This window comes from Eurosta solidaginis, chromosome 2, assembly GCF_040869045.1.
Source record: "Eurosta solidaginis isolate ZX-2024a chromosome 2, ASM4086904v1, whole genome shotgun sequence".
In the NCBI taxonomy this organism is placed as follows: Eukaryota; Metazoa; Arthropoda; class Insecta; order Diptera; family Tephritidae; genus Eurosta; species Eurosta solidaginis.
The window spans coordinates 136080248-136095358 of NC_090320.1; the positions used below are offsets into that span (position 1 = coordinate 136080248).

The 15111-nt window shown below is 38.6% G+C and overlaps 1 protein-coding gene across 12 annotated transcripts in view; it reads left to right on the top strand.

Annotated features, from left to right (window-relative positions):
- Window positions 1-547: 547 nt before the first annotated feature.
- The window catches only part of LOC137240247 (uncharacterized), a 162107-nt gene continuing 147543 nt past the window's right edge, over window positions 548-15111 (top strand). The window contains exons 1-5 of one of the 12 annotated variants that reach the window (XR_010949656.1): window positions 569-711; window positions 769-1231; window positions 6186-6332; window positions 6386-6727; window positions 7396-9085. The gene's annotated coding sequence lies outside the window, so the exon portion shown is untranslated. The other 11 variants (XR_010949655.1, XR_010949652.1, XR_010949653.1 and 8 more) reach the window with 11 other exon arrangements.

Consider the following 15111-nt stretch of genomic DNA (forward strand, 5'->3'; position numbering starts at 1 on the left):
ATCTATTGATTACTGGGACTGGATAGCTGTTTTTCATAAGTATGGTTTTTATTTTCGTTTTATTAGTTTCTTCAAAAATTTCGTCACTTAGCAAAAATATCTTCTTGATGAGACTGGTCGCGGTGTTTTTTTTTAGATACCAAGGATGGTTCGAATGGTAATTTATTATTCTGCCAGATGCCACTTCTTTGGCATACCAATTAAATGACAGGTAGCGGCCTTTATGTATTTCCAAATCTAGGAACGCTATTTTGTTTTTGCTTTCTTTTTCTACCGTAAATTGAATTTTTGTATGTTGCGCATTTAGTACTTTATGTATGTCTTCCATGTCCTTTGTTTTCACTATAACAAATATATCATCTACATATTTCGCTATGTATTTTATAAATATGGCATTTTTTTTAATTCAGCTATGCTGTCGTCAATAATTTTATCCAATACAATGTCCGCTATTGTGGGCGACAACGGGCTGCCAACTGGCATGCCGTAAACCTGTTGGTAAATTTTATCATCGTATTTTAGGTAATTATTTTCTCTTAAACAGAATTTCCCCGATCTTGGTATGCGGTTCCAGTTATTTCCATTTTTCATTATGGTTTGTATCGCTAAGTGAATTGGAATATTAGTAAATAGCGAGATAACATCCAATGATACCAATATTTCGTCTTCTTCCAAAGTATAGCTTCATATATGCTTGCCTTTTCTTACATGGTATGTACCCTCAAATACGTCAAAAAAATTTTCTGCGAATCCGCCATTTGTTTTCAGCTTTCCGTACTAGCGGTGGAAAATTATAGTAGTTCTTCAATTAAATAAAAAAGAAAACGATAGAAAAATAAGGCAAATTCATTTGCGTGACTAGTGTGTTGTTGCACATCGAAAATTGAATGGATAAGAGAAAAAGAAAAAAATATGAACAACAAACGCCATTTATGGCGTCCACCAGCAAATAATCAGCGGAAATATTGAAAAAATTATAATTATGATATTTTTGTGCAAAAAATAATAGAAAATATCAGTGTATTAGTGCCGACTGAAAATTGTCTACATTTAATTAAAGTAAAGAAAGAAGAAGGAACTCGCAATTGGCATTGGCAGCGACGTCGACTTCGAATTGCTCTGGTGAAGCAGGCAACAGGAATTTGGAAGTATACCATCGTTGACTAATTTAATTACAAGTGAGGACAATAGTATGAAATATACATCATATATGAAGGGATTATTGTTATTAGTACGTACGCACGCATGTTTGTACATATGTGTTTATGGTAATTGTTTACTTTAGCTCACAACTGCTAAAACTCGTCCAAAAATATCCGGAGAGGTGTCAAAAGACGAGCTTTGCACCCAGGATCACGAATCCGAATTCAAAATTTTATTTTGTTTCGGAGATATTTGCAAACAAAATTGAAAATTTTCTTGTGGTTGTTGTTATTTTGTTGACTTTGTAGTACCCACAAGAAAAACTGTGGGTAAAAGTGTTTTGCGCGGATATAGTTTTGGTCTCCAAACCGAAGTTGGACCCACGCAGGGTAATTTTTTAAAGACGCGGTCGAAGGCCGCCAATGCAGAAAGGTATTCTTCGCAAAAATACTATGGATCCCACCCCCTTTTCGGAGCGCTCCGGGGCCATTTTTCGGTTTTTTGAAAATAACGTTTGACAGAAATAAAATTTTGAATTTCCGCTCTCAGATTCGTGGTCCTGGGATTAAACGCGTCTTTGACACCTATCCCGATATTTTTGGTAGGGTTTTAGCAGTTGTGAGCTAAAGTAAACAATTACCCAGATATTGACTTTAGGTCGAGAAAAGTCTAAGATTTCTACCGCTCGCGTAATCGCTGAAGTACTACATTTGCTATTGTCACCAACAGCTAACTGCGAATCTAGAACAAAGTTCATTAATTTTATTGTGAACTTTCCATTGAATATACTTGAAGCGCCATCCTTGCGTGTAAAATTAATAGAAGAGCTAACGACGGATATAATGCAATCGGATGATACATGATTAGCTTTACTAGCACGTAATGAATGCAATTTGTTAGTAGAAGTGCTGGAACAGGCACAGGGACAATGGCAGATGTGTACAAATGGAGTGCCCAGTAAATAATTTATTGTACATCAAGCTCTACGAAATAGACAGCATTTTACATCCTTAGTTGCTACGAACTTGAAAAGCGCGCATAATATTGTAGACAAAGGATTACGTAAAAATTTGTTAATTTTAAAATTTGCTAATACCATACAAACATTAGCTGAAGTGGACAATATACAAATAGTTAACGGAATATAGTGTGGATGAAAGTCCTCAGCAATTGCTTGAAATTCATAAATTTTTCTATGCAGACTTTCAACGTATTGCAATAATTTTAGATTTTCTAAAAAGATTTGCAGAAACATACAAGTCAATAACGTTGGATAATGTTCTAAATGCGCGAAGCATTCTAAAGTTACTCTACGATCATGATGTTAATGCAAGGTATTTTTGTTGATACACAGTGCAATTGCATATTAGAGTTTAGTGTGAGCAGAGCTGGGTAGGGTAAAGCCACTAGTATCCGCACACTTAGAGGGCTTAGAATATACCCGCGGCATGTATGCCCGTCTGAGGCGACTAAAATACCTAATTCAATGGGTTGTGTAGCGTAAGCTTGCTCCTGCGCAATTGTGGAGGTCCATACCAAAAGGCAATAAATGTTTTTTTTAATGCAGCTCCCTTCCACTTGTTGATTTCTATCGAAATTTCGAATAGTGAATTTAAGAACGTAACCAAGTCTTCATTACGTTGACTTAAAACCATCATATAAGATTATTTCTGACTAGTACTTGCAACAATCTTTCTCATTGTATTGAGATTCAGTCAACACATTTACAAACTCGTCGCACCAAAAACGTAACATTTACATTTTTCAATGTTGTTGTTGTTGTTGTAACCCCATACATTTTTCAATAGCTTATAATGGCTAAAGTGACACATTAATTTAAAATACAAGTAGCTCCTTCATTTTGTGCTTATTAAGAAGAACTTACTTACTACAAAAAAAAAAAACAACTTTCGTTAGGTATCCATGGAAAAATAAACTTTGCCAATTTTATCGAAACTATTTATGATGTAAATAAAAATATCGAGAGAAGTGTGAAAAGACGCGTATTGACCTCGAAAACCATAATCCGAAGGCGGAAAAGAAAAATTGTATCTCTGTCCGGAGATATTTGTAGTTGAAGTTGGCGATTTTAATGTGGTCGTTGTGAGCATAAGTGTTTTGCGCGGATGTAGTTTTAGTCTCCAAACCGGTGTTGGACCCACCCAGGGTAATTTTTTATAAGCGCAGAAAGGTGTTTTGCGCAAAAATACTATGGATTCCATTTTTCGGTTTTTCGTTAATATCTTTTGAACGAGTTTAGATTTTCTAAAAAGATTTGCAGAAACCTACAAGTAAATAACGTTGGATAATGTTTTAAATGCGCGAAGCGTTCTAAAGTTACTCTACGATCATGATGTTAATGCAAGGTATTTTTGTTGATACACAGTGCAATTACATATTAGAGTTAAGTGTGAGCAGAGCTGGGTAGGGTAAAGCCACTAGTATCCGCACACTTAGAGGGCTTAGAATATACCCGCGGCATGTATGCCCGTCTGAGGCGACTAAAATACCTAAATAATTCAATGGGTTGTGTAGCGCAAGCTTGCTCCTGCGCAATTGTGGAGGTCCATACCAAAAGGCAAAAAATGTATCTTTTAATGCAGCTCCCTTCCACTTGTTGATTTCTATCGAAATTTCGAATAGCGAATTTAAGAACGTAACCAAGTCTTCATTACGTTGACTTAAACCATCATATAAGTTATTTCTGACTAGTACTTGCAACAGTCTTTCTCATTGTATTGAGATTCATTCAACACATTTACAAACTCGTCGCACCAAAACGTAACATTTACATTTTTCAATGTTGTTGTTGTTGTTGTAACCCCATACATTTTTCAATAGCTTATAATGGCTAAAGTGACACATTAATTTAAAATACAAGTAGCTCTTTCATTTTGTGCTTATTAAGAAGAACTTACTACAAAAAAAGACAACTTTCGTTAGGTATCCATGGAAAAATAAACTTTGCCAATTTTATCGAAACTATTTATGATGTAAATGTTTATTTGGCAGCCGAGGCTCTGGCGACTCCAAGTTTCAAGGAACTAGGGGCGGGGGCAGTATGGCATAGAAGGTTCAATGTGGTCATATTAAATCGTTCCCGGTATGGTCGAGCTTGTAAAAAGGACCATCAACGTCAGCGGTAAAAGTCTATTTGAGGGATCGACTGCTAATACGCGTAAAAAAATATCGAGAGAAGTGTGAAAAGACGCGTATTGACCTCGACAACCATAATCCGAAGGCGGAAAAGAAAAATTGTATCTCTGTCCGGAGATATTTGCAGTTGAAGTTGGCGATTTTAATGTGGTCGTTGTGAACATAAGTGTTTTGCGCGGATGTAGTTTTAGTCTCCAAACCTGTATTGGACCCACCCAGGGTAATTTTTTATAAGCGCAGAAAGGTGTTTTGCGCAAAAATACTATGGATTCCATTTTTCGGTTTTTCGTTAATATCTTTTGAACGAGTTCAACCGCGTCGTTTGACACCTCTCCCGATATTTTTGGACGCGTATTAGCCGTCGACCCCTCTACTAGACTATTACCTAAATAAATACTGTTCTTTCGCCAACTTGTTTATTTGGAGGATTTCGTTCTGACTCTCCACCGCCGGCCGAAATACGCGAAGTACACCCACAGTGGGTTAGGGGCTAAGAATATACCCGCGGCAGGTATGCCTGTCGAAATAGGCTATTAAAATACCAAATTGATTCAAGGGGTTGCCAGCGCAAAATATATAGCTTATCCAAGCTGTTGTTGTTGGTCGCCATTTTCGTTCACTAGATTTTTGCTGGGATGGTGCTCCAGGTATGCCGCCCGCATCTACTGGACCAGGTGGGGCAATGACACCACATCCAGTTATGCCAAGGTATATACCACAACAGCAACCGGGTTGTACAATGCCACGACAGCAGCAGCAACAACCTATCTGCCAATGCCAAAACAGTCGGGCTATCCACCACAACCTGGTCCACCTGGTTGTCCTCCATAACCTCAACAGCCAGGTTATCCTCTACAACAACCAGGCGCACCAGGTGGTTACAGGGGTCAAATGATGCCACCAACACAACTTGGACAGGCGCCAATGCCCAGTCAGCCACGCTTTAATTTTTTGTTTGGCAATTACATTGATCTTTCTCGTTTGCAGGCCTTTTTGTATTGCATACCTGCAACAGCTGATTTATTAAAAACAACAGCTTTGTCCTTTACACTTACCATTTCACCAATGGCATGCACGGTAGAGGGTGAATATGAGCCACCCATTGTAAATTTTGGTGAATTCAATTAGATGTAATCGTTTGCAAGGCTAAAATGCAATTTGTAGATGCTAGTCGTCGTTTTCGATGTCTAATGTGTCAAGTAACAACAGATGGAAAAAGAAAATCTTTCACTTTTACTTGTGTTCATTGATCCATATTTTTCTCAACAGTGCCAACTGAATATTTCCAACATTTTGGCCACACCGGACAGCGTGTCGATAAATATGAACGTCCTGAACTTGAATTGGGTAGATGTAGAAGCATATTGTTGATTCGAGTGGTATACTATTTTCACACAGACGGCTTATTGAATAATAAAGGCAATATTCTACATTAGACGCTTATTGAGCTCAATCTTCCCTACAAAATTCGAATCTATTATTATTTCATTAGTAGCTAATCGAATGCCTAATGAAGTCAAAAGCACAATGCAACTCTGTTGGTAGCGTTCCGCTTCCGTTTCCGCTTCTTAGTTTTTGAAGTGGTCAGTGCTTAAAAATGTCATTCGTCAAAGCAAATGTCATTGTCTGCATGGCGGAACGGTACAAGGTGGCCGCATCGAACAGCTGATTATAACCTTTTTTATTTGATTTGATACATCAACTACCGGCGCAGTTCGATTTTGACATTTGTCCATCGAATTTACAAGTACATGGAATTTTTTTTGTTTGTAGGTATGTCACCATGCTTCCACCTTGTATCGTTCCGCCATGATTGGCTGTCTCATCCTTCATACTAATCGAGCAGTTACTTCTGTGTGAAAGCAAAAAATTTACGATTTCATTAGCAGGTGAAATGAGATCATTAAGTTTCTGTGTGAAAACAGTACTAGGGCCACAATTTCAAATGATGGTGCAATCATTATGAAACTATTGGATATTATGCATCCAGCCGTAAAACTCTAGTCGACATCGCAAAATCCCAAGATGCTGAGGTAAGTTTTTTGTTATATTAGAATGTGTAGAATAAAAATTTTTCTCTTATCAGGTCGGTGATGGCACCACTTCAGTAGTATTTTAACGAGGGCAATCTTAAAACAAGTTAAGCCATATGTTGAGGAAGGCGTGCATGTACGTATCATCATTAAAGCTATATGTAAAGCATTACAATTATGCATGACCAAAAATGACATGGCTGTACATGTCGAAGCGCCAATCAAAGGAACAACAACGTGCTTTATTGGAAAAATGCGCTGCCACAGCAATGACCTCAAAACTTATTCATCAACAAAAAGATTTATTTTCTAGAATGGTTGTGGACGCTGTACTTTTCTTTAGGCTTGGCGACCATATCGGGACGCGTAGCATGCAATCGTCTGGCCAACTGCTTGTAAGTGGTAATGAGAGTTTCTTTATCTTTTCCGCAAGTACTGCCAGCAAGAGATTTGAGGATTGTATTACGGCTCTGGATCTTCGGTGCAATTGGGGCTGCATGCTCACCAAAATGTAGATCCTGATCGAACGTCGCCCCAAGATTTTGGGGTGTAAGGCAGTCGGTAGCGTAGTGCCATTGACGTGGACGTTCAAAATGGTCGACATTTGGGACGTTCATGTTGTAAATAAGGTCGCCGATGATTTGGTCGGTGACAATGTCAGGTTTCGCAAGGTGAAAAAGCTGGAGAGGTCAAGGAGGAAGTTGTTTATTTTATTACAAAGCTCATCGATAAGTATAGGCGTAGGAAACAATAGTGACTCCTTCTGGTGGTGAAGATAGCTATTGATATGTAGAAGTTAAACAGAAGTAGGGATATGACACATGTTTTAATATGAGTTTTTTAAAGTTATTGCAAAACAAGGTGTTGAGGATTTTTAATATCTTACGAGGTACCTTCGTACATGTTTCTGAGAATGAAGAATGAGACCTATTCAAACTCAATTTTCACCAGGACAAGGCCGCTGAGACTTTGCTATACTTTAACATACAATACTTTGCTCCTTTTTAGCACAACTATCATTTTTGATTTTATTGAATTTTATAAAAAGTTTCTTCCTCTACAGTTGAGCATATGTTTTGCCAACACAGGTTGGCGATGTGTTTGCGCAGGGCAGTGCCTTCGCTTCTTTATAATGAATGTCAATTCCCACCAATGGATATTGCGGCGCGCGATTGACCAACAAGACGAGTCCACGACACCTTTGAGTATTCTTGATCCGAAAACTTAATATGCAACGAATTTGGAAAACAAGCGAACAATACACACTGAAATCATCTTGATTAAAAAGTATCTAAGAATCTAATAATTCTAAGCTTTTTATGCTCTAATTAAAAAAATATTCAACAATCGCATAAGGTTTGCAAAGATTTTTAAAGCAATTCAATGCAACGAATTTTCAATAATTTTTAACCAAACCATATAAAGTAGATGTATAACAAAAAAATATTTTGAATATAAATATTTGCTGATGAATTTAACTGACAGTACCAATGCTATCAACTAAATGGTCCGTATAAATATTGTAATCACATAATTTAAAACAAAATATTACTATGAGTACCTACGTTTATTATTGCAATTCACGAAAAAAGGAAAACTGCATAAAGCCCTCAATGTAAAATTATTCTATTGAATGTATATATCGCATTCTAAACTAAGAAATGTCAAAACTTAAAAAAATTTTAAATCGGTTTTTAAGTGCAAATCGATCCATGAAAGCATCGTGAAATAACTTATGTTTTTTTGGTAGTTAACGTTATCGTTTAGCCTGGTTTTGTTAAGAATTTTGTTATTTTTGTGGTATAAATCAACATTCAACACAAAGCTTTTCTGATTATGGGTTGCAATACTTTTTGGTTTAGGTTGCGATAGCAAAATTACATATTTTTGTACACAGTTCTAAAATTAAAGGAAAAAAATTTATATTTGTCTATTAATTAAATTAATAAAAAGAGATTGTTATATTAATGATATAGAGAAGCGCCAACACGAATGCAAGTGGTTTCAAACCACTGGTAGGCTATTCACCACTTTAACTGTCAGAAAAATGTTAAATTGTTCATTTTATGTAAAAAAAATTTGAAAGTTGCAATTGAAGGTCTGAAAGCTCGGGAATTTCAATTGAAGTTAAAAAAATTAGAATTGAAGTTCAGAATTTTCAATAGAAGTTCAGTAAATTATAACTGAAGCTCAGGAATTTCAACTGCAGTTCAGAAAATTAAAACTGAAATCCAGAAAATTACAATTTAAGCTCAATTATAATTTTCTGAACTACAAACCGAAATTCTGAACTTCAGTTTTAATTTTCTGAATCACAAATAGAAATTCTGAACTTGAATTTAAATTTTCTGAACATGAATTGAAATTTTTGAACTTCAATTGTAACTTTCGAACCTCAATTGCTGCTTTCTGAACTAAAATATAAAATGTATAGCATTAAAATTGGCGAATTACAAGTCCACTTACTAAATTTTGAATTGCCTACTCGCGATTTGATGGTTTACTGCAACCAATAGTTCTGTTAGTTCTTCTATTTTATTTTCTATATCATTAATTAATTTATTTAAGTTTCCCTTAACTTTGTATATATGCAATCGCATATATTAAAATTTGTATTTATGGCTCACCAACAAGACTGAAAAAATATTCCTTCCTTATGACTTATTGTTAATAATTTGCAACTATTATAAATAATCTAATATATTATAAAAATGTTGAATAAAAGAAATGTTAATGGATTTCAATTTAAGAAATGTTTTATTTATTTATTAGTATAATCCAAGTAAAAAAAACGGTCGTAATATTAGTCAAAAGGCGGTCATATTAACGTAAAAATACTGCAAAAATACTCGTAAAGTTACAGGTATATAACTTAAAAAATGACGGTCATTTGACAGTTAACGTGAATGTAAGAACAGTACAGCATTGTGAATGATAACTAAGTGTGATATCTTCTGCATAGACGTCAAAATTGATTGGATCACCTGATTTGTATTTGACTATCGCTGTCTCATTCTGTATCTCTTTCTATCACCTGCTGAAGATAGGCGCCGCCATATTGAACACCCTGTCAAAACGCTAAAAAGTAGCCATATTGAACATCCTGTCAGGCATTTGACAGATAAGATATCACACTTAGTTATCATTGACAATGCAGCACAGCACTTAGTTTGTTTACACTTCGATAACCTAAAAATCTTCATTTTAATAGAAATGTGATACTAATTACCTGATTGGCTCATTTTAAAATGAAATTTAATCAATATATAAAGGCTTTACTAAAAAACACTTAAAAATTTTCACGCAATGAAATCTCCGTTAGTATTAAGCGGCGAACGATTTCAACTATTGAATTATTTAGCGGAAAGATCTTCACAATTAAGTTAACGAGTGCACAGAGTACCTATTCCGAACTTGCATAGACCACTTTGTAGCGTTGCTTCGCTTTAACACTTTGGCAGCGCCATAAGAAATAAGTTATAGCGTTTTCTTTTCTGAAATAAATTGTTGCCTAAGTAAATGGTAAAGCCTTAATAGTGTTACTCCTACCCCAGAAAATTGTCAACATTTATAGTACATACAAAGAACATTTCATATCACCATATTCACTCATATCACAAATCACACAAGAGGATTGCGCATTGCGCATGTAAACATTAGATCATCGCTTTTTTATGGGTAATTCTTACGTCATTTTCCTTTAGCTCTTGTTTTTTTCTCTCTTTCTTTCATTCGCTCAAACAGCCAACTGTGACGGAGATGCGCAGAACGAAGCAATTTTGAACTCGTGAATGCGCAATCTGGTAGGTGATCTGTGCACTCATATTAACGGAGTATATGTGGAACTCAAGAGCGAATTGAGAGTTTCACAGAGTTGCATTGCCACACCGCCATTTTATACAGGGTAAAAGTGTAAAGCTTTTGCGTTGCAAGCAGGCAACAATTTTCACAAAAGAACGAAATACCCCGTAAAGGCGTTGCCTGTTTTTTAGAATAGAAACAACCCTTGCGCGGCGTACAAAAAGCGTAACACTATAGCCAGAAAAGAAAACGGTATTAGTGAGTGAATAAGCTAATAAATGAACGATAGATATTTCCATTATACCATTAATAACTGTTTCACAGCTAATGTTTCCAAATTAAAATTTTTTTAAAATATTGGAGAACATTTTAATGATATAGTTTTCCATAATATTCTTACCTTTAGGTCTGGCAGTCCCTTAACACATAAAAGAGCAGTCTACTCGTTCAAAATACACTCGCTCTGCCATATTCATTTCGGTTGCAGATGACAATGCGATTATAAAATAAACAAACAAACTCGTCGGTGCCGCACAGTGTAACTTTTTTCACTTTTGGAATGCCAAAATTAATAACAGCCAAACCAATGGAGAAATTCATTTGAAATTTATCAGTGTGGTTGATACCTTAATCTGATTTGAGAAAAAAATGGGCGTGATCCGCCCAATTTTTCTCCTTGCCCTCATATAAGGTGGAATTTCACATAATCATATTTTCTACATTAAAAGCATTTTCCAGTGCCAATATAAATAAAAAATGTTTAGATTTCATAACTTTAGCTTAGAGGCTTTTGACTAATATTTAAACAAATTTTTTTTCAAAGTCTAACACAACATAGGTGCATATATTTGTAAAAACTGAATCGAAATACATACTTATATATAAAAAGTGATATTATAACTGGTATAAAGTTAGTCGGAGTCAATATCGTCGACATGCTCTGGTTCGGATAATAAGCCAATAAATTACCTCGTTAATGCTCGCCGCTTTGACCTAAGGGGTTTCCGCAAACTATTTATGAACGGGTCTGACGATATCACCAATCTGTGCAGCAAATCGAAGTTACTACAAATTCTTGACTTTTTTGCGGTCAAAAGTTCACGATAGTTTCGTGCATCTTTGTTTCTTGACTCTTGAGCTTCTTCCGAAAGTTGACTAGTAGGAAGAATAGCAGACACGATTATACTCTTTCCGTGAGACAGAATTTTATAAACGCTCACTGGCATATTGTACCAAGCATATTCCGATCACATAGTGGTCAAAGGCTTCAGAATTTTTTTATTTATTATTATTTATTTTATTTATTTATTATTACAGTCTTTAAGACCTGGTTTAGGTTAAAATAAGAGATTAACATAAATACTCATGTCACATTTAGTTACTTACAATATAAAAACAGTTTTTCTTTGAACTTACTAATATTTTCACAGTCTTTCAAATCAGAAGGTAACTCATTGTACATTTTATACCCTAAATATTCAAGAGACCTTTTGCCGAACTCAGTTCTTATTCTAGGCAGTCTTATATTATTGCAATTTCTAGTTCAATAATTGTGGATTTCATGATATAATGTATTTTACTACTCAGGTAATTCGGTAACATTCCTGTTGTTGTTGTTGTTGTAGCAGTGCTTCGCCCCACCTAACAGACGCGACCGATCACAAACTGTCATCAATATCCTCTAACGGGAGTCCAAGGAAACTTGCTGTTTCAACAGGGGTGGACCATAGGGAAAGGGGTGTTAGAGGCGTTGGTTCCACATTACAATTAAAGAGATGGTTGGTGTCATGTGGGGACACATTGCAAGCGGGGCATACATTTTGTATGTCGGGGTTGATTCTGGATATGTAAGAGTTTAACCTGTTACAGTATCCAGAACGAAGTTGAGCCAGAGTGACACGCGTTTCCCTGGGGAGTATGCGTTCCTCTTCCGCAAGTTTTGGATACTTTACTTTGAGTACTGGGTTCACCGGGCAATTCCCGGCATAAAGGTCCGACGCCTGTTTGTGGAGTTCACCAAGGACCTGCTTGTGTTTTTTCGCTTCATACGGCTGTGTTCTCAGATGCCGTATTTCCTCAAAATGCTTACGGAGATGACTCCTTAAGCCCCTAGGCGGTGCTGGCTCGTCAATCAGATGTCTGTTGGGATGCCCAGGTTTCTGGGTATTCAACAGGAACTGTTTGGTCAGCATCTCGTTTCTTTCCCTGATGGGGAGTATTCTCGCCTCATTATGTAGATGGTGTTCTGGGGACATAAGAAGACAGCCCGTTGCAATTCTGAGAGCAGTATTTTGGCAGGCCTGTAGCTTCTTCCAGTGGGTAATTTTTAGGCTTGGCGACCATATGGGTGACGCGTAGCACGTAATCGGCTGGCTAATTGATTTGTATGTAGTCATGAGCGTTTCTTTATCTTTTCCCCAGGTACTGCCAGCAAGGGATTTGAGGATTTTGTTACGGCTCTGAATTCTCGGAACAATTGCGGCTGCGTGCTCACCGAAATGTAGATCCTGATCAAACGTCACACCCAAGATTTTGGGGTGTAGGACAGTCGGTAGCGTAGAGCCATCGACGTGGATGTTCAAAATGGTCGACATTTGGGACGTCCATGTTGTAAATAAGGTCGCGGAAGATTTAGTCGGTGATAATGCCAGGTTTCGCGAGGCGAAAAAACTGGAGAGATCAGGGAGGTAGCCGTTTATTTTATTGCATAGCTCATCGATCTGTGGGCCTGGGCCTGTGGCCATTACTGTGCAGTCATCGGCGTAGGAAACGATTGTGACTCCTTCCGGTGGTGAAGGTAGTTTAGATATGTAGAAATTAAACAAAAGTGGGGATAGGACACCACCCTGTGGCACCCCTTGTTTAATTCTCCTTGGCTTTGATGTTTCGTTTCTAAATAGCACCGATGCCTGCCGACCACCCAGATAATTTGCGGTCCACCTTTTAAGACATGGGGGAAGGGTAGACCCTTCCAGGTCTTGCAGTAACGAGCCGTGGTTGACCGTATCAAAAGCTTTTGATAGGTCTAGCGCTACGAGTACTGTTCTATGGTGGGGGTTTTGATTTAAACCGCAATTTATCTGGGTACTAATGGCATTTAGCGCGGAGGTAGTGCTATGGAGTTTTCTGAAGCCATGCTGATGGGAGGCTAGTTGCAAATTTGCTTGGAAATAAGGGAGCAAAATGGCTTCGAGCGTCTTTGCTACTGGCGATAGGAGAGATATCGGACGATACGATTCTCCTATGTTAGCTGGTTTACCAGGCTTTAGTAGCGGGACCACCTTGGCCATTCTCCATTTCTCGGGTATGACAAAGGTGGAAAGAGACAGGTTGAAGACCTGCGCTAAATATTTGAAACCCTCTTTCCCTAGGCTTTTAAGCATCGGCATGGCTATGCCGTCTGGGCCCACTGCTTTGGATGGTTTAGCGCGACCAATGGCGTCCTCAACCTCTTTAGCGGTGATGGTGATTGGTGACGCGCTGAATTTGTGTTTATGTGCGTGTCTGTTGGCCCTCCGTCTAACTTTGTCGACCGTAGAATGCATTATATATTGTCGGCAGAAAGCGCTCGCGCATTTTTTCGCATCCGACAGCACTTTGTCGCCAAAGGCGATGGAAACTTTGTCTTTGTGCTTAGTCGGATTCGATAGGGACTTTACGGTGGACCAAAGTTTACCCACACCGGTAGAGAGGTTACAACCTCTTAGGTGCTCCTCCCATTTCGCCCGCTTGTGTTCATCCACAAGCAATCTGATGCGTTGGTTTATATCCCTTATTTGGGGGTCGCCTGGATCAAGCTGCCTTATAAGGTCCCGTTCTCTCGCTAAGTTTGCGGCCTCCGCCGGGAAGTGGGGCCGGATTTCGGGAATTCTCCCGGCGGGAATGAAACGTGCCGAGGCGGATTCAATGACCTTGCGAAAGGCACGCTCCCCTTGGCGGGCATCAGTCGGGATAGGGAGGGCAGCAAAGAGGTTGTCTGTAAAGGATTTATATTCTCCCCACTTTCCTTTTTTAAAGTTTATGAAAGTGCGTTTTTCGGTGACGATGAAGTCGGCGATACGCTCGAGCGAAACAAGTATAGGCAGGTGGTCGGATGCCAATGATACCATCGGCTGCCAGTTGACGCAGTTTACGAGTTCTGCGCTCACGATTGAGATATCTGGCGAACTGTGACAGCTTCCTACCATACGTGTGGGGGCGTCTCCGTTTATTGTGCAGAACGTCGTTTCTTCTATTTGATCCGCCAACATCTCGCCCCTACTGTCCGCCCGCAAATTTGAATGCCATAGATCATGATGGGCATTGAAGTCGCCTAAAATAATGCGATTGTTTCCAGTGAGTAAGGCTCTAATATTAGGGTGGTATCCACCGGGGCAACAGGTGGCAGGGGGGATGTAGATGTTGATGATTTCTAGGTTTGCATCGCCTGACCGGACAGATAGGCCTTGACGTTCTAAGACGTTGTCCCTGCGGTCGATGCCAGGATCAAATATGTGATATTGCACAGAGTGGTGTATTATAAACGCGAGGCCGCCTCCATTTCCGCTCTCGCGATCTTTTCTGTGGACATTATACCCAGAGCAGAACTGCAATGCAGATCGTGCTGTGAGTTTAGTCTCTTGAATCGCAGCAATGCGGATGTTGTGCCGCTTCATGAAATTGACTATCTCCGTAATCTTCCCAGTTAGTCCATTACAGTTTAACTGCAGAATTCTGAAGTGCATGAGGGGAGACGTCGCCACTCTGGGGGTAAGTGACGGGTGACTACGCCTGGGTTCAGGAAGACCAGGACGCAATTGCTGTTGTGGCCCTGGGACTGGGCGTCCTTGGGCAAGCATTGGGGTACCCGGATGATTTGGGTTTGCGACCTGGCAACATGGCGCGATGAAACCCGCCGAGGGGTTGCCGTCGCGGAGACCAGAACATCTAGGAAAGTGGCACCACCCGAGGCAGGAGCTGCATTGGGCGGATGTCGCAA